A 24,451-nucleotide genomic window follows, 5' to 3' on the forward strand; every position below is an offset into this window, starting at 1 on the left:
TGTGTGTGTGTGTGTGTGTGTGTGTGTGTGTGTGTGTGTGTGTGTGTCCTAGAATAGAGGTGATAAACATGTAACCTGCCCGCTGTGGCAGCAGTGCTCAAAAGTAAGGCCTGAACATGATTAAATGCAATTGGGAAATATTTGAAAAAATGAGTAAACATTCAATAGAACATACGTAATGTTAATACGTGGTGCTCCGAGTCAATATGTGACTGCGGGATCCTTAGGTATGGTTTAGTGTCCAGTTTCATTTTGAGGTTGACACCACTATCTTAGCACGCTTTCTCTTTTGTTTTCTTTTTTTTAATCAAATGCTTTATTAACTTCTAGTTTACATCATTCATTTTCACAAGATTTTTTAGTTGCAAATTTTCTCCCCTATTTCCCCTACCCACCACCCCAAAATAGCAGTCCCACAGGATATCTCCTCCAATCTGCTCTCTCCCATATCGTCTCCCATACCCCCTCCCACTTTCCAGTAGGGCACAGTGGATCTCTATGCCCTAGGGCCTATATAGCTTATTTCCCATTTACATGTAAAATAATATTGATAATAGTATATGTGTGTATATATATATATATATGTATATATATATGTATATATATATACATTTGATTTTATAACTTTGAATTCCAGATTCATTCCCTTCCTCCCTTGTCACCCACCCTTACTGGGGAAGACAAACAATTCAATATAGATTGTACATGTATGGCTAATGCAAAACATTTCCATAGTAGATATATTGTAAAAGACTGACTATATTTCCCTCCCTCTTATCCCACTTATTCTATTTTCTACTTTGATCCTGTCCTTTTTCAACAGTGAGTGCTTCCAACTTTCCTGCCCACCCCAGCCTGCACTCTCTTCCATCATCCCCCTTCTCATCCCCTTCCCCCCTACTATCCTGTATTTTGTGTGTATGTCATTCTCTTCCTAAAACAAATTCAATGAGAATAAGGTTGACTCATTCCCTTTTGACTTCTTGTTCTTCCCCTTCTTTGTAACGATTTTCTCTTACCTCTTCTATATGATAATTTACCTTAATCTGTCTCTCCCTATCTCCTCTCATTATATTCCTCTCTCTCCTCTTAATTTCACCTTTTAATAATCATCCCTTCCCATTAAACTGGTCTTGTGCCCTCTATCTATATATACCTGTACACATATATACACACATTCACATATGTATTCATATGCCCATATACCCTCCTATGTAGACATATACATGTATGTGTATATATATGTGTGTATACATATATATACACACATATTTCTATTCCCTTCAATTATTTACATACTGAAAAAAGTTTTGTAAGTTACAATGATCATTTTTCCATGTAGGAATGTAAATAGTTCAACTTTGATAAGTTCCTTATGATTTCTTTTCCCTGTTTACATTCTCATGCTTCTTGTATCTGAATGTCAAATTTTCTATTCAGTTCTGTTTTTTTTTTTCATCAAGAATGCTTGAAAGTCCTCTTTTCCACTGAATGACCATATTTTCCCCTGAAACATGATACTCAGTTTTGTTGGTTAGGCGATTATTGGTTTTAATCCCACCTCCTTTGACCTCAGGAATATCATATTCTAACCCCTTCAATCCCTCAGCATAGAAGCTGCCAGATCCTGTGTTATCCTGATTGTGTTTCCACAGTATTCAGATTGTCTCTTCCTGGTTGCTTGTAATATTTTCTCCTTGATCTGGGAACTCTGGAACTTGGCTATAATATTCCTAGGAGTTTTCTTTTGGGGATCTTTTTCAGGAGGTTGTCAGTGGATTCTTTCAACCTCTTTTTTTGCCCTCTATTTCTAAAACATCAGGGCAATTTTCCTTGAGAATTTCTTGAAAGATGATTTCTTGGTTCTTTCTTTTATCATGGCTTTCAGGTAGTCCAATAATTTTTAAATTATCTCTCCTGGATCTATTTTCCAGGTCAGTGGTTTTCTCAATGAGATATTTCATATTGCCTTCTATTTTTTTCATTTGTTTGGATCTATTTAATAGTATCTTGATTTCTCATAACATCACTAGCTTCTATTTGCTCCATTATAATTCTAAAGGAATGATTCCCTTCAGTGAGCTTTTGAGATTCTTTTTTCCATCTGGAAAATTCAAACTTTTAAGGCATTCTTCTACTCATTGCCTTTTTGAGCCTCTTTTGCCATTTGAGTTAGTCTATTTTTTAAGGTGTAATTTTCTTCAGTCAGGCTGTTGACTCTCATTTCATAATTTTCTTGCATCATTCTCATTTCTCTTCCCAATTTTTCCTCTACTTCTCTTATTTCATTTTCAAAATCCTTTTTAAGCTCCTCTATGGCCTATAACCAGTTCATATTTTTCTTGGAAGCTTTTGATGCAGGAGTTCTGACTTCACTGTCTTCCTCTTGTTCCATGCTTTGATACTTTTTGTCCCCAAAATAGGAATCTAATGTTGGATTCCTCTGTTTGCTTTGCTTCTATAATGGTAATGTAATTTTGAATTTGAAGATCCCTTTCCTGTTGGCAAAAGTAGCAGGTACTTAACACTTAGTAACTGGTCTAGCCTCTGACTGGAGGAACAGAAGGTATGAACTCCTTTCTTCTCTTAACTGACATAACAGGAAGGGGTTGGTGAATGAAGTGAAGTAATACTGTGTATATAAGAAAAGCCCCAGAGAGGCACTGTCAGAATTTCCTTGAGACCAAGATCTGGTGGCAGAGCAGCTATAGAGGAATGGAGACCTGAGTCCTGAGAACTTGTGATGGTGGTGGTGGACCTTCTTCTGAACAGGATCCCCAGATCCCAGATCCCAGAGCCCAGAGGCAGGAGCTGGAGCCAGGAGCCAGGAGCCCAGGAGCCCAGAATCTGCAGCCCAGGTGACTAAAGCATGACTGGGATGCTGAGACTTTGTGGCTTGGTTGAGCCTTGAATTCATTGGCGCAGAAATGGTGAAAGATCTGAAATGGTTCAGACCTTATGAACTTCAATGTGGAGCTGGACCTGCCCAGAGACCTGGTCAAGGAACTGAGAGCTGTCTGCCATTGAACCCAGCTGACAGTCTGGTGAATCCAGGTAGAAACTGGGACCATGGAAGGAGATCCAAGGAATCTGAGAACAGGCCCCAAATCAAGATGAAAAGACCCCTCCCTGGGTACTGAGTAATTATGGAATCATAGTTTGCTCTGACCTAAGGAGTCAGACTTAAGTTATACTTAGTAAGACTTTTTTGGAATAAGTGATTTATTGTACTTTGAATACTTTGACTATTGTACTTTGAAACTACTGATAAGTGACTTATTGAGTTAATCAAGACTTTGCTCCAAGAGTGGAAGACTTTGACTGTGTACTTTGATACTGACAGAATTAACTTAAGAGTGACTATTTTGCTTTGAGGCTATGTTGTGAATATTATATTGTGATTTTCTGTGATAAGTTGTAATATGATGAATGCTCTATTTTGAATTATGCTGTACCTTGATTTTCCATGGATGTTTTGCTTTTGTTATAGAATAGAGTGATCACTATACTGAGTAATCAGAACCTTAAAAAGCTCTTCACAGTAGCAGTTCTACTGGAAAGCTTCTGTGCATGGCATTACAGCTTCCCTTGGTTACTCATGTATATTACCACTCAATTACTTGACTTTTGGGCTTTTTGCCACAGTAGGACTCTGCCACCGGGGGAGCTTTGTACCAAACGCTGGGGTTTTCTCAGTTGCCAGAGGTATCAATTGAGTGCCCTCTCTGAAGCCTCCACATACTCTGGCAAGCTGGTCACACACCCCAGGACCTCCACCCTAGATCGCAATCCAAATCCAAGCAAGTTATAGCAAGAGCAATTACCCCTCAGACTGGTTGCTTGGTCCCCCTACAGTCTGCAGGCCAGGACTGAAGCTGCCACATGGCAGAAGCTGCACAGCCACTGTGCCTCAGAGGCTTCTCCCTCTAGGGGATAATGTCTGACGTACTCCCAAACTACCAGATCCCAAAGTCTACACTGCACTGACCTCTCACTTTGTCCTTAGCATCTTTGGATTGATAATTCAGGAAACCACCACAGCTGCTGGTGATCTGAAGTCCCTCCAGCGGGTGGCTGGTCAGGCCCCTCTGGGGCTAAAATCTCCGGCTCCTGCAGGGCTTGGATCAGCTCCCAGAGTGCTGCGCTGGCCAATTCCTGCTGGCCTACTGGGCTGTCCTCAGCAGAAGGTTAGCTTTTCTGTGTAATTTTGTGGGTTCTGTAGCTCCAAAGTTTGTTCAGAATCACCTTTTACATAAATTGGAGGTGGTGGGAGCTGGACCCCAGCAGACATCCTGTTTCTACTCTGCCATCTTGACTCCACCCCCCCTTAGCACACTTTCTCAACCCCAGGATCTACTGTGCCAAATTTGTTTCATCCCTAGGTGGAAAAGAAAGAGAATTGAAAGGCTATCTTCTTCCTGATAGAAAGGAGAGACACTGAGTACAGAATGAGACATAGATATTTTTGTTGGGGCAGGGGGTATAGTTAATGTGGAAATTTGCTTTGCTTCACAACATGTGTTTGTAGCAGGAGACTTTGTTTTTCTTGCTTTCTGAAAGGGGGAATAAAATGATGGAGGGAGAAGGAACAGAGCTTCATTTAAGTAAATGATTTTAAAAATTAGAAAAATAGGGGCAGCCAGGTAGCACAGCGAGTAAGAGCACCGGCTCCAGTGTTGAGAAGACCTGGAGATCGAATCCCAGGCTCAGACACTTAGCACCCACCCAGAAACACCTGGCCGTGTAACCTTGAGCAAGTTACTTAACCCCAATTGCTTAGGGGCGGCCAGGTGGCTCAGTGAGTAAGAGCACTGGCTCCAGTGTTGGGATGACCTGGATCAAATCCGGGCTCAGATACTCAGCACCACACCCAGAAATAATAACTGGCCGTGTAACCTTGAGCAAGTTACTTAACCCCAATTGCTTTAAAAAAAAAATTAGAAAAATAGTTGAGACTCTTAACAGGTGACATATAGATTGTTAGCGTTAGTTCATATTGTAGGAAGGCTATAGGCAAGCTGGATTTTATCCATAGCAGAGAAAACAGAATGGAAAAAGAATTGGTGGTCGTGTGATATACATGTAGTACTCAGGGAAACCTTCAACTACTTATGCCTCTTTTACCAAATTCTGAGTACTCTGGTTCTTCATGCTCACAAGTCATTTATACTGGTCAGCCAGAGGTACAGTTAATTCAAAGTCAAGATATCTGATGAACTAGTGCTTTAATAAGAAAGATCAATAGAATATCTTCCCAATAAGCCTAGAGTATACATTCCCACAGCTTCATACACTGTCAGTGGGAAAAGTAAATGAATTTAAAAACTATTTACTAAGGGCATACATGCAGGGAACATACACAGACATTGTGTATGCATGTCTGTCACCTTAGAATTGTCAATATCTTCTAGTGATGTTATTGTACTTCTCCTGCTTTTATCATCGTTAACCTCGATATGTTGTCTTTGTTGGACTTTTTTTCTCTGGGTACATAATTATAGACCAATTCTATGATAATTGTACCTTGCTTTATCTATAGTATTCAGCTGAGCTGGCTACCTTTCCTGCATCAGAAAAGGGAAGACTCTTTCTTTCACTTACCCAACACCTAAATATTCAAACTCCAGTTTCTTCAGTGATAAATATAAACCTTTCACATATCTAGTAATCAGACTAAGGAAAAAACAAAGAAACAAACAACAACAAAAAGATAAAAAAAAAAAAAGCCTAAGCTACTCTTTTGTTGATAAGGAAATGGGTGTGTGAGTTTCCCAAATCTTAGCCTCTAGAGGCCAAATTCTTTCTGGGATTCAGAATGGCCAATGAGAAGAATGCAAGACATTTGCTTTGTCTGTTATTGAAATTGTTTCCTGCCTCTCACCACAATCAATATCTCTGTCCCAAGCCTTTACTAGACTTAAGATTAGAAGATCCTTAACCCCTGTCAAATTTCTGATTATAAACCTAGCTTTACATTATTTCAGGGGTTGTCTTTCAACAAAGAACAAGGGATACAAAGGTCCGAGGCCTTGTGTTTTTTTTTTTTCAAGTCTCCAATATACTTTGGATCTCTCAGACAAATGTGTCAGGTAGGAGGAATAAGAAAAATAAGTAAAAACTGAGAGAACATAGTTAGGCAACACCTTCCATCTTAGTTATGCATTTCTTCATATATGTATATGACCAGCAACAAAGTTCCTAGACTTTGAGCTGACCTGAATTGCTTGACTAAACCAGTGATATGAAAGTTGGAGTGGTGGCTAGGTGGTGCAGTGAATAGAGCACCAGCCCTGGTGTCAGGAGGACCTGAGTTCAAATCTGACCTGAGACACTCAACACTTAGTAGCCGTGGTAACCTTGAACAAGTCACTTAACCCCAATTGACCTGCCTTCCCCCCTCCAAAAAGAAAAAAAAAAACAGAAAGCTGGGGAAGATTCAAGGGGATGTGATACTTGTCTTCATAATTTTGAAGGGCCATCATATGAAAGGACTAGACTTGATTTCCTTGGTCCTGACATAATAACTGATAAAAATAGGTGGACGTTGTTGTGTAAATAACGTAGACTTTACTTAAGGAAAGACTCTGACTCTTAGAGCTTTTCAAAACTTTATAATAGGCTTCTTTGGGATGTGGTGAGTATACCCAGTGGTTGTGGAAGGTATACCATGAATTCCTCTTTCTGTATAGGTTGAGAAAGAGCAACTCAGAGGTCTCTACTTAGAGGATTCTGAAACCATCTGAATCTAATATGTTAGAGACTGAAGTTGCTATGCATCTCCATAAAATTTGTATTGTGAAAAGAGGGGGAAGTGCTTCACAAAAAGCAAAGTCCCACTAATGATAAAATGCCAATCACAGAGACATATTTTGGAACTTTGCAATCACAGCAAGCTGATCTGGTTTTGTTTTATGCCTCCCTCCCCCATACCTATATTAAGTGGACAAATGAGTATTTTTGTCATGTTTCCTGTGCATAGCTACTCTGCAACATTTCTTAAACATCAGTATTCTCCATCAGTTTCTTTCAAGTTGAGGAATATAAAGTATGGCAAGCATGAAACTAATGGAATTGCATTATTAAATTCAATTTCCTACTGAGATTCCTTTTTTTATTGTAGCAGGATAGGAACTTTGAAAATTCTATATTTCATTTTCTGCTCTGACTCTGGTTGGTTTTGGTGTTTAAAATTTTGTTTTGATTTACAAACTTCAAGGTTAATATTTAGAAACTGGTTTCCTAAATTAACACATAAGCTACTAAAAGCCAAATGGATTTGGACTTTTGGACAATAATAAGAAATAGCATTTTATAAGGAACCTTTCAGAGGAGATAAAATATATATGGTCCCACTGACTTATACAGGTGCTATATTAATCATTCAGGTGTAAATCATTGAGTTGAATAGTTTATGCACTGCTCCTTTGTGGTGAGCATTCTGATGAATGAACATCTAATGTGACAGGAAAAGATAATATAATGAATATCTTATTATGCTTGAAGGAACATTAAAAAAAATGACTGACATGATATTTTGTTCCAGGTGGGAATAAAAGTCAACCACTTCCTGGCCCTTGATATTCTAGTTAAGAGTGTCTGACTGACAGCATGTTGGCACCAGCAGCGTGGGAACCCATCAGCCTCAACTCCAGGTGAGTGCCATAAAACAGAGTTGGCTCTGCTTAGTTGAAGGCAAAATTGATGTGTCTTACTGATTTGCATCTGCAAACATAAAATTCAGCATTCATGATGTAAGTTTCTTTCATTGAACTTTGTCCTTGAAAAGAAAAATAAAACGACAATCAATGGAACATATTGCAATTTGCAATTTTTAAAAAACTATAATCCCTTCAAATAAAGATAATTTCCACCCACCCCACCCACTCACCTTGTAAGATGGAAGAGAAAAGTTGTTTAATGAGGAAGGAGTACATTTCCTCCTCAACTGAACTAAAATGTTTGAGAAACAAGCAAAATGGAATATCATAGCATCAAAGATTGAAAATAGGAAGGGGCCTCAAAGGTCATTGAATCCAACCAACTCATTTTACAAATGAGAAAGTTGAGGCAAAGAAAGGTTAGTAAATAACTTACCTAAGAATTTAAGTGACTTTCCCAAGGTCATTTAGTTAGTAAAGTTCTACTGTGGGATTTCAACTCAGGTCTTCCCAAATACCCTGTCCTCTATGCCCTGCTGTGTCTCATCAACACTTTTATTGTATATGAGGGATAATAATAGTTCCTGTAGTAGGAATCTCCAATGAACCATACTCTGCCTTGTCAAGACCCATCTGAAGTTTGGAATGCCATTAAAGGAGAAAAAAAATGTTATGATTTGCAGAGATAATTGATCCACATAGGAAGAAATTCAGTAGGTTAACTACCTTTAAAATCCATAGAGGTTTTGCATGTAGTTTCAGAACAGACATCAAGATATCTATTTGTTAAGGAGTTATGGTCTCCCTTAAAATATCCACCACAGTCAAGCCACATAATGAGAATTAATGAATTTTGCTTTTGGGTTGTTTAGAAGATCATTTTGGTAATTAAATGAATTTGGCCCCTGTGATATTTAGTGTTCTGGAGCCAGAGACCTGCTTAAAAAATACATTTTTTAAAAACACCCTGCATTTTGAAACAGAAAACCTGAACTGGAACTGTGGATTTTCAAATGAGTACTTCATTGCCTGGAGCAAGCCCCTTAGTATCAGTCACCTCAGTTTCCTGGTTTGCAAAATAAGGGTGAGTTTAGACTACATATTTCTTAAGGCAACTATTACAGCAAGCACCACAGCATCCCCAGGGAGGCTGCCAACACAGGTTCTTAGATTTGCTTTTCTAAAGGAAATCAACTCAAAATGGGTTAACAATCTTGCTTTAATCAATCAGATATATCATTTACCTTGTTCAGGGGAAAAAACACCCTGAACTTCAGAGTATACAGACAGAAGTTACAAAGCAGAAATTACAAGAAAACAGAAAAACATGTCAAGAGGACAGGCCTCTGACTGTCTTGGCCATTAACATCCATAACTAGTCAGTTACCAGAGAGGGAAGCATCAACATCTGTGTTTTCAAAGCTGGGAGGCTCTCAGTGGCTGCCCATTTTAAGCAAAGCCTTCCATCAGGGCTTATATAGCCTTCGACTGGCTCAGAGAATGTAACAACCTTTTTGACCCACTGCCCAATCACAAAGTATCTCCTGAAAATCAAGCCTCCCACCACAGGCTCCAAGTGCACTTAAGCCTAGGGGCAGGGAAGATCTTAAAAATTTACATTCCAATAACAGCAACTTGTGTCCATTTTAGATTAATATATTCCATGAATAGATCAAAGAGATAGAGAAAGTCAAAGTTAAACACTGAGGTTTTAATTTTCAGAGAAAAATGTATTGTTAGGAAATAATATTTTTTTTAAATTAAATCTCTGAGATCTCTATATCACTAAAAATGATGTCATAGAAAGAATGAGAAACTTAAATTCTGCAGACTTGAATTCAAATCTTGATTCTGTCTTTTACTTTATGTATGATCTTGGGCTGTCAAAATCTTTTTTGATCTTAATTTTCTCATCTATACAATTTTTAGATTGGATTAGATTACCTTTGAGCTCCATATCTATGATTCCATGATATATTAAATTTTCAGGAAAGCAAATAAAAGAAAAAATATCGCTGGTGGAGATTGGAAGTCCCAAAGTGGGGATTATGCAGTGGAAGTTGAACCTGGCAACTGTCACAGTAGTGTATTTGAAGTTAAAAAGACCTGGCTTCAAATTTCACATCTGGCATATACTAGCTATTTAATCAAGTCTAAGTCAATTAAATTCTCTTAGTTTCTTTTTTTTTTTCATCTCTTGAGATAGGGACTGTAGAACTTATATCACAGTGTTGTGATAATAAAATGTTTCCTATACTATTCATGTAGGAAGTATAGGAGTTTGGGACTACATCTGTAACTTTCTACTATAGATTAATTTTTAAAGAAAAAAACTCAATTTTTTCCCTTGTCAATTACATTTTTATAAAAGCAAAGATCTTTTAAATGGGATAGTAAAAAGGAAACTGGATTCCATGATTTATTAGAAAAAATAATTAGATTTGATATATACCTATATGTCATATAGGTATATATGTATATATCATATATATAATATAATTTGAAACAATATCATACTTTAAAAGTTATCTAGCTGACCCTTCTTTTGGATGAGACAACTGAAGGCTATACAAGTTTTACCTAAAGTCACAGAGATAATTAGTAAGTGGAATCAACTAGAACTCAGGTCTCATACTTCACCAAAACTCATCTCAGCCTACTAGGAATTACAGAAACTCTTAAGACATTATACTTTCCACTGTACTAAGCAAGTTAAGTTCTAGTTAATTGGCACTTTACTTGATGTTGATGGGATTAAGATAATAGTCCCAGATTTATAATTTTCAACCACTTGTTTTGCCTAAAAATTTTGTATAAGTTCCATCTGCAAGAGGTGAATTCCAAATTTCAACCCATTCATCAGACTATTCAAGTAGATACTATATTTAATAATATATTACTGTATTATTAATAACACCATTTCATGTTCATTGCACAAATGGGGTGCCACAGAGACAAAGAATAATGAAAATTACAACTTATTAATTAAGCAAAATCGTGATTCCAACCAAGACTTCAATACTTTCTCTATGCACCAGAAATTAGTATTAAGACATATCCACCTATCTGACATCAAAACTGAACCACAAAGAGAAGAAATTATTTCTCTAATGCCACACACCAAATTAATAAGAGATTGAAGACTTGAGCCCAATTCTGCATTAAATTTTTTTTCTCTTGAATTTTTAATGTACCTTAAATTGTTAGACCTTTGGAGTCTTCAATGATCTCCTACCCACCATAAGTACATTTTGTTACAGTGCTATTTAGTTTACAAAACTTGGACCACTGGACCATAGCACAGTGTCTTTGGATTTTTCATGTACATGTTAATTAACAAACAAACAAAAAATCCTCTTAGCTATTTATTCTACAAACGTAGGTAAAACTATTAAGACAGAAGATTATTCACAAAATATGGATAAGATCTGCCTTATTCTCCTCTAATTCAATGAACTATTTATTCTCCTCCTTTGGTCCAATTATTTATACATTCTCTCCTTCCCATATTTGATTCTGACCCTTCCTCTCCATTCCCTCAGTTCATAAGTACTCAAATTCATACTCAAGATGTTGTATATCCCATGGTTATTTGTATTATATTCAACTCAAATTTCCTCATCAGAACTGATTGTTAAATTTCCTGTATGAGCACTTCTACCTTAGAAATTGACAAATTAGACAAAATGATTTACTTTTTTTATTGATTGTCCAGACTTAAAGTAATGAAGAAAATGTTAATAATGCTGATTAAATTTTAAAATGTGTCTTCTGCATACTTTTTTTCCCCTGGGAAACCCTTGGGTGCCACAAATATGGATGTCCCTTGTAGTGAAAAAAATAATCTCAACCACTCTACACTTTTAGTTACTAAGGTCAAACATAAACAATCACCTTGTGGCCATCCTTTCATTGAGGATTCCTTAGGTTATTTCTAGGTTGATCCTCAAAAGACCAAAGTATGATCCATCACTGGATCAGTAATGAACTTCCCTACTTGACAGAATTTACCAGAGCTTACAATCAGTTGGTATAGCTTCTAGAATGCTCTCTGTATGAGACCTCAAGGAAAATAAATTTTCCAAAGAGGACACAATTAGCTAACTGCAGAACATGGTCTCCTTCTATGCTTTCTTTCATATATGATGTTTCCCTAACCAGTTTTAAAAATCACAAAGAAACCCTTCAGTCCTTTAGTTCTCAAATGGTTTTAGGAAACTCACTCTTAGATTATTATTAGAGAATTTTAGAGTAGAAAAATGTTATATTTTTCTTTAAAATGAATTAAATTGAACTGCTTGCTTTATTTCTTTTGCAAGAATTCTGAAGAAAAAAATTGTTATGAAGATTAATATTTACCTTATCAAAATATTTGAGGTAGAAATATACTGATAAGGGGAAAAAAGAAAAAAATATTTTTCCCATATATATCTGTAAATATTTTCTAATGTTCATGTTCCCAAATATGTAAAGTATAAAATAATTAGACAACACTGCATAGTTTTCAGATTGTTGTTGTTGTTTGGGTAATAATCAATCATTACCAGACAAAAGTAAAAAATAGCAATAGTTTGGAGATAATTTGCTTACTTTTGAGGTAATTAAAATTTATTACAAACACTAAACATTACTTTGTGTATAATTTTCTACGTCATTCATTTTGGTTAAAATGTTGGAATTATGAATGGGCCTTGTATAGTCAGTATGGTGATATTATGGGTAGAGAAGAACCCAGGGTATTTGAACAGATTGTAGGAAAGTAAAATAAATAGCTTTTCCTCATTATTCTTCAGATGACACATTCCAGCATTGTAAATACCTAATTTGGTGCATGAGGCACAAATGTAAGATCATATCCTACCTTGTGGCTTAATGGTTTGAAATCCTCAGGATAAGAGCTGCACCCAAGGCAAGTGTACCACTTGCCTTTTTCTTATCAGGCCTCTGATTCCTTACCTGGAGAGCCTGAGGCCTAAACTTCTTTCTTACATGACCCAGAGGAGGCCTTCTTAAGGGATTGAAACTTATAGATGCAGGTCCTCCAAATTGTCTATGAGCTGTTACTTGTAATTAGCATTTTTAATATGATAAAAGGATGTCATTATTTACCGTTACTGATCACATGAGGTGCTGGAAAGCATAGCTTTTTCTGTCTGAAAAGAAGTTGAATTACAGGAAGATATGTGGGGTCAGAGAAAACCCAGAATACTGACTCTGTGGAGAGCAGCATAGATTGCAGAAGCACTTGTGAGCAGAGAGACCTCATCACAAGGTGAGGATACTTCTAGTCTACACTGATCATAATCATAAGTTATGAGTTAAGGAGCTTTTCCTGGTTTATTGACCTCCTTATAAAGTGGTACATATGGACTTCTCCCTATCTAAACCAGCATGGCTTACTTTTAGCCATTTTACTTTTCTTTAAAGTCTTGCTTATTTTCTGTTTGTACTTTGATGATGAGTTTTTTCTTCAAATAAAAATAAGCTAAATGTAATTGTGTTATGAGTGGATGTAATAGAGGTTGTGAGTAGTAGGCAAAGAGTGATGAGCTGGGCCTTTACACAGAAAGCAGTAAGAAGGAGGTCAGTTTTTGCCCAATGATTAGTGGAAAAGATTCCTTCCCTAAACTGGGGACTCATAGCTTTAATTACATCTGTTAATAATAGATGCTAATAGAGTCTCTAAAATGTAACAGAAAGGGATGGGATATACCCATAGGATCACTGCCCTGGACTTAAAAAGAACCATATGTGAGGAAGCTAAATGAAGAAGAATATTCACTGAGCACCGGGCCTGAAGTCAGGTACATTGGAGTTCAAATATGACTTCAGATGCTTACTAGCTGATTGACCTTGGACAAGTCATTTAGTCTCTGCTTGGCCCGGTTTCCTGATTTGTAAAATAGGGATAATAACCCTTTCTCCCAGGGTTTTTGTAAGGATTAAATGAGATAATAATTGGAAAGTACTTAGTACAATACCTGGAACATAGTAGGCATAACATAATGTTTCCTATGTGTGATTATAATTGTTGTTTTAGAGGTTTCTAATGACACCTAGTAATTTCACTAATATTTTTGTTTCTGCCAAACATTAATTTATTATTAAAGTACCATTCATTTTTGAGCTCATTAAACATACTGACATTCTTCATGAAAGATCAGTATGATTTGGGTATCTCTTATTTTTGATGAATGGGAAGAATGATGTTTTGCTTTACTATTGGTTTTACAAACCTGGGTGACTACTTACATTTTGTGGGTTTCAGTTGTCCCATCTAGAAAAAGAAGACATTGTGCTAAATGATCTCTAAGATGTAAATCCTATGAACTTGTGGACTATGTATAAAACCATGTCTATCTCTCTTCAAAATCATGAAATAGACGAAATCTTTTTCTTTTTCTTTTTTTTGGATAGGGTTATGTGATTTACCCAGGCTCACAAACGAGAAAGTGTGTGAGGTCAAATTTGAATGCATGACCTGACTCCAGGGTGGGTGTAGTGCTCTATTCACTATACTACCTAGCTGCTCCAAAATCTCTCATTTAAAAAAAATACTCTTCAGAAAGTATTGGATTTACTCATTTACACTAAAGCATAAGAAGGTGATAAGGTTTAAATGAAATAAAAATTTTAAATGGTACAAAAATTAAGAATTAAATGAATAAATGAGCTTTTAGTATTTTAGTTTATCTCTGATTTCCTTCTCCTAGTGCAAATCACAACCCTTCTAATGCCTTCCTATCTTGAACTTTTCTTTATTGTGAGACTTTTGGCCATTACAATCTCTGAAATTAATAAAATGAAATTGTAATGGTGGAAATTCAGGTACAATCATGTTTTGGAGATAATGAAGGGAACAGAGCAGAATTTTTTTCAACATGTCCCCACAGGCTACCATCTACCCAACATAGAACCAAGTCTACCTTTCTATATTAAGTCATTGCATTTTTTCCTCAGAAACAGAAGTAAAAATATATATGTGACTCAAAAAATGGAAAACATTTTCAAGCACAGAATTGTTAACTGCTAGAAAATGCTACAGTAAACTCCCCCCCCTTTTTTAAAAGCACCTGGCACTATCAGGCTTGACAAATAAATTACAAGCTGCAAATTTTGTATTGTTCTCTGGTTGAGGAGAATGAATCATTTTAAACCTTTAGAAATTCAAATTATTGGCATTATATGATTATTAGACTGGACATAACTGAATATCTCTTGTCTATAATCACAATGTTATGGAGAAATTTAAAAATCGTATCAAGGCACAGTTGCTCATAAAGGAGCATAAGGCTTTAGAGTTGGTAGGAAAAGTTCTTCTCCCAGGGTACCCATATAGATCTCAGGAGGTCCATGAACTTGAATGGGGAAAAATTATATTTTTATTTTCACTAATCTTTAATACCTTTGTAATTCTATGTGTTTTATGCATTAAAATATTATTCTGAGAAGAGTTACATAGTCTTTGCTACCTGGGGAAAAATATTTCTTAACATAAGCTGAAATGCATGCCACATGATTCTGAAATTCTTCTAATTAAAATAAATTATTTTACCTTCCACCCTCTTTTAAAATGAAAATACCACCTTGGAATTGCAATTTCCACCTTACTATTAATTCATTTAACTCATTGATCTGAACACCTAGCCAAAATCTGCCAAACTAAAGGGAAATATTTTTTTTTTATGTTAAAGAAGATAGAAAGAAAATTTTGGATGCAAGGCACAAGACTTAAGTAGTTGCTCTCCAGAAGGTGGATGAATGTGTAGAAAAGATTATAGGATTGTGGAATTTGAACCAGAAGGGAAATGAGAGGTCACCTAGTCCAGTCCTCTCATTTACAGTTGAGGAAATTGACACCCCAACAAGTTATGACTTGCACAGGACCAGACAGGCAGTAAGTGAACTACAGTCCTCTGATTCCCAATCCAACACTCTTTCCTCTACACAATGCTACTGAGAGGATACCAAAGACCAGTCAACTAATAAACATTTGATAAGTGCCTTCTTTGCTCCAAACACTGTGCTAGGTGCTGAGCTTAGAAATAGAAAATGAAACAATGTTTGCCCTCAAAAATATGGAAATGTTGGGGCAGCCAGGTAGCACAGCGAGTAAGAGCATCGGCTCCAGTGTTGAGAATACCTGGAGATCGAATCCCAGGCTCAGACACTTAGCACCCACCCAGAAAAACCTGGCTGTGTAACCTTGAGCAAGTTACTTAACCCCAATTGCTTAGGGGCGGCCAGGTGGCTCAGCGAGAAAGAGCACTGGCTCCAGTGTCGGGATGACCTGGATCAAATCCGGCCTCAGATACTCAGCACCACACCCAGAAATAACTGGCCGTGTAACCTTGAGCAAGTTAATTAACCCCGATTGCTTTAAAAAAAAAAAAAAGATGGAAATGCATCATGTTGCCAAATAAATAAATATAGGTTATGTCCAACATAAAAAGATATAGTAGATAGGATCGACTGGAGGAAGTGGTTTCAGAATGAACCTTGAAGCAATTTAAAGATTCCAAGAGGCAGAAGTAAGTGGGAAGAACATTCATAAGGAGACTGTGCAAAACTAGTCAGTCACCAAGTTTGTTAAAGGCTTCTTATGTGACAGACACCTTTCTAAACACTGGAGCATGGAGAGCAAAAATGAAAAAGCTTTTATAGTGGTCAGCAAGTGGGCAAATATGGAGGGAGGAGTGGAGAATAATGTGTAATCTACCCAGAAAGTTAGACTTGAACTAGATTAGAAGATATCAAATTGTATTGTAAGCAGGACTTTCTATTTTATTGCAGAGGTAATTAGGAGATATTGAAGTTTCTTGTTTCTCGTGTAAGGTAGTAACAGCAGAATGTGGTCATACTTGCACTTAAGGAGTACTAGTTGGGTAGCTTTGTGGTTTATGGACCACTGAGAGAAAAACTGGGGGAAAAGGAAAACAATTAGAAAACTATGCAAATAGTCTAAACAAGCGGTGACAAGAGCTTCAATTAGAGTGATGACTGAATGGGTGGAGAGAAGGGAGAGAAATTAAAAAGGTATAATTGGCAAGTAGAAAGTGATTTTTTAAATGGGGAAGAGAAGAGGTAGGGAAAAAGAGGAGCTGAGAGTGATTCTAAGGTTGAGAAGAAAGGTGATTAGAAAAATGATGAGGAGGGGCGGCTAGGTGGCGCAGTGAATAGAACATTGGCCCTGGAGTCAGGAGGACCTGAGTTCAAATGTGACCTCAAACACTTAACACTTACTATCTGTGTGACCTTGGGCAAGTCACTTAACCCCAAATGCCCTGCCCTCCCTCCTCCAAAAAGCAAAAAAATAAAAATGATGATGATCTCAATAAAAAAAATAGGAAGATTAAGGGGAAGTAGAAATAGCTGGTAAGAATCTGAGGCTGGATTTGAACTCACAGGAACCCATGACTGAATTCTCAGTACTTCATCAACTTTGTCACCTAACTGTTAAAAAATGATAATTAAACTAACGAGAACCGAGGAACTTACTCAGAGATGGGGAAAAGCAGTAAAGGAACCCAACCAGGACAAAAGCTATTTCAACATTTAGCCTATATATTGATATGAATAAAAAACTGTAAGATTTGCTAAATTTGTTCCTTCTTGGGAAAATAATTCTAGACTCTCTCCTGACCTTAGGACTTTTGCCTAAAGAACATTTCATTCACAAGTATTATCCCTGACCAGAAATTTTTCAATTATCTAATTCACCCTCTAAGTTTGGGGTGCATGTCTGCCCTGCAGTGTAGATTAAACAGTGCCCTGAAATGCACCATTTGAAATATACAGCTTCTGATCACAGTCCCAAAAGCAATATTGCTGTGTGAGAGGACACTAGAACCTGGAGCCTATACACTCTTAAGGTTTAATGAATGAGGCATGATAGTCTAGCATTCTATACCTCTCTCTCCATATGCCATCATATCAATGACTTAAAAATATCTGTACCCATTCTTAATCACTCAAACTGAATTACTTTCACACTGGATTCTTTGAGTCTCCTTTTTATCCTCCCTACTGCTCTGATCTCAAACTCAATCAAGTTGACCTCTCTTGTTCTCATTCTCTCACATGAAAATATTCTAGGGGCAGCTAGGTGGCTCAGTGAATAGAGCACCAGCCCTGGAGTCAGGAGGACCTGAGTTCAAATATGACCTCAGACATGACCACCCAAAAAAAACTAGCCATGTGACCTTGGGCCAGTCACTTAACCTCCCCCCCCCAAAAAAAAAGGAAAAAAAGAAAATATTCTAACCCAAATATCCCCAAACTCAATCATCAGTGTCAACATGTCTTAAAGTTCTCTTAATCATCTGAGGAACATCTTTCATAGTAAAAGGCATTCCAAAGACTCCTTACTTATAGGTACATTTCTGGACTCTGCTGTTGTTCTACAACTGACAAACTGAAAGAAGAAACTGTAGGACTATCTATGAGACTCAGGATATATAAGACATCACAAAAGTCACAATGAAATTTTAATCCATTGAAGCTTTGAAAGGTGGAATGTCCATATTGTGGTACATTGCTAATACTTTTCAGGTGTTTTTTGTCATATTTATAAGTTTTATTTATAAATTTATAAGCTATCCCCCCCCTCCTTTTTAAAGATCTTTTAGTAAATTTAAAATATTGAAACTCAAAACTTCCCTAAGACTATCACTCTGTGGAAGAAACCAGTTACAAATCTTTTGGTGGCATCTCATCCCAATTGAAACTTGCTAGGAGTATTGAATCTTGCTAGTCCTAATTTAACTAGGGCTAGATACAAAAGACATGTCTCCATATTTTTGCTGAGTAAATACTTTCTTTCAACTGTGTGCTATTGTCATATTATACTACCGTCATATTATTTTTAATCTCTTGGGGAAATTATCTTGGCTCTGCATAGTTTTACAAGTAGGATAAGGCAATATTTTACAAAATACCTCTGGCTCCCAAAATTATTTTAATCTACATATTATCTGTGGTTACCTTATTTTTATAAGATGTGTGACAATATCAAAGAGTACCTACTTTCAGGTCCATTTTGGAAGGAAAGAGATTTCTGGTCCATTTCTATTATTTCCCATAACCCTTCATTTGTTATATCTATAATTTTGTTACAAATTCTCATCAAAGAACAATTAAATGATACCTCAGTTGCCAACCTGTGCAATTTTGATCTTTACAGACAGTTTATATAATCATGCATGTGGTTATTTTCATCACATACTAAAAATAAATAGAAAAAGCTTACCTGGAGGCCTTGCCATCATCAAAGTGGGGAAATGAATTCTGCCATTGAATTCTTGTAAGACAAATCATCTATTCCATCAAGGAGAATGGTAACTTGAATAATACAGTTTTCTGGGGATATGGTTCTATGTCCTTGTTTAACCAGGAAATAGCAGGGAAATACTAGTATTATCAATCAGTTGACCATTAGCAGAGTGAATAAATCCATGGAGATCACATAGCTCTGACTCCATTAAGGGTAGGAAAGAATATATTATTTCATTGATCTCCAAGGCCTCCATTTTGCCAATTTTGCAGCTACTTTTGGATTGGAATCTAGAGAATGAAATGGCAAACCACTCCAGTATCCTTGCCAAGAAAAAACCCCAAATCAGGTCATAAATAGTCAAACACAAATGAAAAAAAAAACAACTAAACAACAACAAGTGGAATGAAATATTAGCTCTCTGCTAAAAATTTACACTCCTCAGACACATTTTCTCCTCACACACCATCATATCAGTACCACCTTTCCAGAAGTAACTAAGGGGTATAGTGAATAGATCACTAGCACTGGAGTAAGGAAGACCTACAATAAAATCTGGCCTCAAGTTAGTCAATCAGAATAATATATATCAGGCCCCTAATACATGCCAGGAAGAATCATCTAGGTGGCAAAGTGGGCAGATTATTGTGTCAGAAATCAGGAACTCCTGGATTCAAATCTGACCTTGGGCACTTAGTAGCTGTGTGACTGCAGGCAAGTCACTTAATGCTATTTGCCACAATTTCCTCATCTATAAAATGAGCTAGAGAAGGAAATGGCAAATCACTCTAGTATTGTCACAAAAAAAGAAGAAAGAACAAAAATAAATAAGGTCACAAGAGTTAGCTACAACTAAACAAGTGTCAGGAACTATGCTAAATGCTGGGAGTATGAATACAAAGTGAAGGAAACAGTCACTGCCCTCAACAAGTTTATATTTTAATAGGGAAGACAATACTTAAAAGGAAACTGGAAAAGATGTGGAGAAGACAGAAATTACCTGGCATGGGGGAATGATGGGAAAGTTCAGAGGAGTAAAGCCTGGAGAGAAATGAAGAAATGACTGGCCTGGACATCCTTCTAAATGGGGAGGCTCCCTCCACCCCCTCATCCAAAAGAGGCCACTTAACTTCTGTCTGTTTCAGTTTCCTCAATTATAAAATGTTAATTATAATACTACCTACACCCCAGGGTTGTTGTGAGGATCAAATGAGATATTTGTAAAGACTTTGGCATAGTGTCTGGCTCATAGTAGGTGCCTAATAAATACTTGTTTCCTTTCTTCCTTCCCAGACAACCCAGCCTGAAAAATCCAGCAGTAAAGTTATCAATGTATTAGAAAGTTATAACAATTAAATAATTCATACACCTTTTAGCACACTATAATTTACAAAGCTCTTACCGGTGAAGTAGTTGTGTGGGTTTCATTGTTTGAATCTTATAGTATAAAGAAAATGAGACCTAGATAGTCACTGAATTTCCTGTGACAACATAGGTAGTAAATGAGAGAAAATGAACTTGCGCCCACCAGGTCTCTAGATTCTTAGTCAAAAATTCCTTAAATATGCATAATACCCTTGGGAGTCTATTTTCAGAATAAATATTAATTAAGTAGCACAGTAGCAGCATTTAGCTTACCAGTCAATAACCATTTACCGTCCAATAACCAAACATCTACTATGTTCTGGGTATGATAGCTGGGAATACAAATGTGAAAAAGAAAGACAGTCCCTGCCCTCAGTGAGTTTACAATCTAATGAAGACAGTACACAAAAGGAAAGTGGTATGGCTGGGGTGTGAGATATCAGGTCATTTTATTAGATAACTACAAGCTTAAGAGGATGAAATATTAGACAAGCACCATTCCTTTCCATGAGTGACGTATGATATTTTTACACACTGGGTTGGTCGAGACAATATAAGCTAAGTCATTCACAGCTGATCACCCTACAATATTGGTATTGCTTTGTACCCTTTACATTTTACTTTGCATCAACCCATGAAAGTCTTTCTAGGTTTCTCTGAGAACATTCTGCTCATTATTTCTTATAGTACAATAGTGTTCCATCATACACACACACACACACACACACACACACACACACACATATATATATACACACACACAACTTTTTCAGCCATTCCCCAGTTGATGTACATCCCCCCAATTTCCAATTCTTTGCCTCCAGAAAAGAGCTGATATATATATATATATATATATACATATACATATATTTGTATATATAGGCAGAGAACGTAAGTTTGAATCCAGGTTCTACCACTTGCTACCTATATGAACTTAGTAAAGTCACTTAAATTTATTGAGCTTCAGTTTCATCATCTGTAAAATGAGGGTTGGGGGTAGATAGCTTCTAAGAATCCTTCCAGCTCTAACTCCACTATAATAATTCTAAGGGAAAGTATTAATTCTTCTACAGAGAGATTTTATAATATCATTTGCTTCAGAATAAGTGAACAGCCAATTGAATAGAGTTGGGAAAATATTTTGTTCTAATGCTATTTGGGATCATAGAATTTGACTGCTGTGAATAGATCAATTTTATATATCACACATAGTTTATTTTGTAACTTTTCTCATCACTTCCCAGAATCACTTTCCCATCACTTCTCAGCCATACCCCAGAATGACACAAAGTAAAAACCATGCAATAATCATCCGTGTAAATTTTTATATTAATGAATTGTTTATTCCACAATGACAAAAAAGTAATCTAGTTTGATTCACCACATGTAACATTTTATCATGTCTTTTCTTCTACAAAAAACTGTATGCCCTTTAGGAATAAAAATGCAACATTTTAGAAATGAAAAATAATAAAAATGTATTGTTCATCAAATATCTGAAATCTGCATATGTTTTGCTATTTTAATTTTCTGCAGATGTGTTATTTATTAAGTTCTAATAATAAATGAAATTCGTGTTCATTCAATCATCCTATTAAAAAAATTCCTTTGTAACTTACTAACAAAAATGCTTGCTTCTTCTTTCCCCTAAATATGTAAAACTTTATGATAAAGTCAGTTTAGATCTTATTCTATCTGAATACCATCTACTTCTATGTTATATTGGACCGGCAGATTCAAATCATAGTGCAGAGAATTTGAATACCTGTGGTGCACACACACACACACACACACACACACACACACACACACACACATAACTTTTTTCTAAGTTGTACTTTGTTTAGTGGATCTTAAACTCAAGGCAGCACCAAACTATAGCATATTAGAGATGTAAAATTCAGTGATAATAATTATTCTAAAAAGGCCTCAGGAAAGAAAAGTTACCCCAGAAAAGGTTTTCTCTGTACCTGGAAATACAACTTCACCCCTCTCTATCTCTGTTCATATTTTATTTGTTTTCTGTGTGCTGTCGTTGTGAGGAAGAGACAAGATCTGGGTATATTAAGTACTCTACTATAAAAACCAAAGCACGTGTGTTTTATTTGTTGCATTTTTTAGAGTTTATTGCTGAATTCTCAATATTAGAAATGAAAGTGGAATATTTTATATTATTCTAAGTAGATTAAAAATAATTGTAGACTTGTTTTACACAGTGTTTATGAAAGAAAAAAAAAAGAAATCAAAACAAACAAAACATTTCTGTAAGAATTTACACCTAAAGTTCCAGATGCCTTACATTCTGGGGTACAGAAAGAATTACATGAATCACTACATGGGTGCTTTGTATTTTTTTTAAACTTCTTAAAAATAAAGGCAGTGTCTGGAGATTGGAAAGGAATCCATCAAGTGACTACTATATATTTGAAAAAGGTGGAAGAAGGATAATAGCACAGTAAAAGCTAGAGACCTATTTTTCTATCAGGCTTATAAGCCAAGGATGTTATTGATAAGAAGACCCCATATACAATAAAATATTTATAACACTACTTTGAAACTGTGTTACAAAGAATTAGAAACCAATTAAATATCCATCTGCTGGGGAAAGGTTAACCAAATTGAAGCATCTCAATGTAATGTAATATTACTGTACAATAAGAAACCACAAACATTTACAATAATGAATTCAGAGAAGTATAGAAAGATTTACACAATGTGAAGGGTGAAGTAAGCAGTGATGAAAACGATCGCATGACTATGAGTGTAAATGGAAAGAACAACAACACAAGCAATCAAAATGCAATGTTTGGAAAATTAAAAAGAACCTGTATGAATCCAGATAAGTGACATTAAAAAAATATCCTACCCCACTCCTTTTCAAAGAAGAGAAGTCACCATTGTGGTACATTGTGTACATTTTCATATTTCTTTGATGTGTTAGTCAAGTTTACTGATTTTTCCTCTTCTACTTTTTTCCCTTAAAAATAGTATTTTAGTTTTTCAAATATGAGATGACACTTTGGGTTAGAGGGAGGAGGAATAATACTGGAAAATATTCTGGTGATATAAAAAATCAAAATATATTAAAATTGTTTTTTTTAATCTGTAGACCTTCAAACTTACCTTGTATCTCTGTAAAACATTATTACAAAATCAATCTGAAAACACCTTGAGAATGTGTTTTAAGAAAATATTACAATATGATAGTTGATGTATAATCTCATTCATATATGTCTCTTTCCTCCAAGAATACAAATGACAATTTATCTGTGCATTTGCATCCTGTTCTGCTTTTGTCTATGCTTTTCATATACATGTGGTCACTCCTATTAGATGTGAGCTTCTAAAGAACAAAGACTTTTTATTTTTTTCTTTGTATCCCGATTGCTTAGCACAATGCCTTGCACAGGGCAAGCAATTAATAAATGATTGCTGTTCAACTGAAAGGCAATCAACCAAAAACATAAAAATAGGTTGATTTAAAAAATAAAAAGATTCATATCTATCTAGCTAATCCTTTGGAAGAAATATAAACTAAGGAGACATATGATGTGGGAAACAAAACAGAAGATGAACCAACAAACAAGGGCCCAGTTAGTTCCTGCTCTTCCTCTAAATAGCTTTGGGGTCTTCAGGAAGTCACTTGATTTTTTTTTGGCAGTCAGATAATGAGAGCATTGAACTAGATATGGACTAGATAAGACCCTTCTCATTCTAAACTATATGATTTTAAGGTGATTGAATTATTGATTGTAGTAAACTGGAGATTTGGTAACATTTTTCTCTATCTTCAAGAGTACTAATATACTATTACGGTTTTCATTTCAATTATCTCTTGCATAATCATTTCCATTTTGTTACCTTTTAAATACTTGAATGTCTACAAAGTCAGCTCCATACAATCATTGTGATTACTTATGTTCTTATTCTCATCGACCACACTTTACTTCACATGGAGTCTGTGATATTGAACTCCTAACTACCTTTCCTTCTCCTTTGACTTGGTTCTTGTCTATATACTTAACTGATATAGCCTGCTCTTGTTCCTTTAACCTGTAGGTTCACCAAAATTTTGTCCTTAAACATCTCTCTCTCTGCATGTGCACACACACACACACTCACACACACACACACACACACTCACACACACACACAC

At 36.0% G+C, this 24,451-nt stretch overlaps 1 protein-coding gene across 14 annotated transcripts in view; it reads left to right on the forward strand.

Moving 5' to 3' along the window:
- Window positions 1-24,451, forward strand: part of PTPRD (protein tyrosine phosphatase receptor type D) — a 2,782,277-nt gene that overhangs the window by 847,260 nt on the left and 1,910,566 nt on the right. For all 14 annotated transcript variants that reach the window (XM_069090737.1, XM_069090735.1, XM_069090734.1 and 11 more), the window contains exon 5: window positions 7,544-7,652. The gene's annotated coding sequence lies outside the window, so the exon portion shown is untranslated. The remainder of the gene's footprint in view (window positions 1-7,543; window positions 7,653-24,451) is intronic.

The sequence above is a fragment of the Petaurus breviceps genome, unplaced genomic scaffold (assembly GCF_028583685.1).
Source record: "Petaurus breviceps papuanus isolate PSGF00001 unplaced genomic scaffold, PetGlider_PUasm1.0 187, whole genome shotgun sequence".
In the NCBI taxonomy this organism is placed as follows: Eukaryota; Metazoa; Chordata; class Mammalia; order Diprotodontia; family Petauridae; genus Petaurus; species Petaurus breviceps.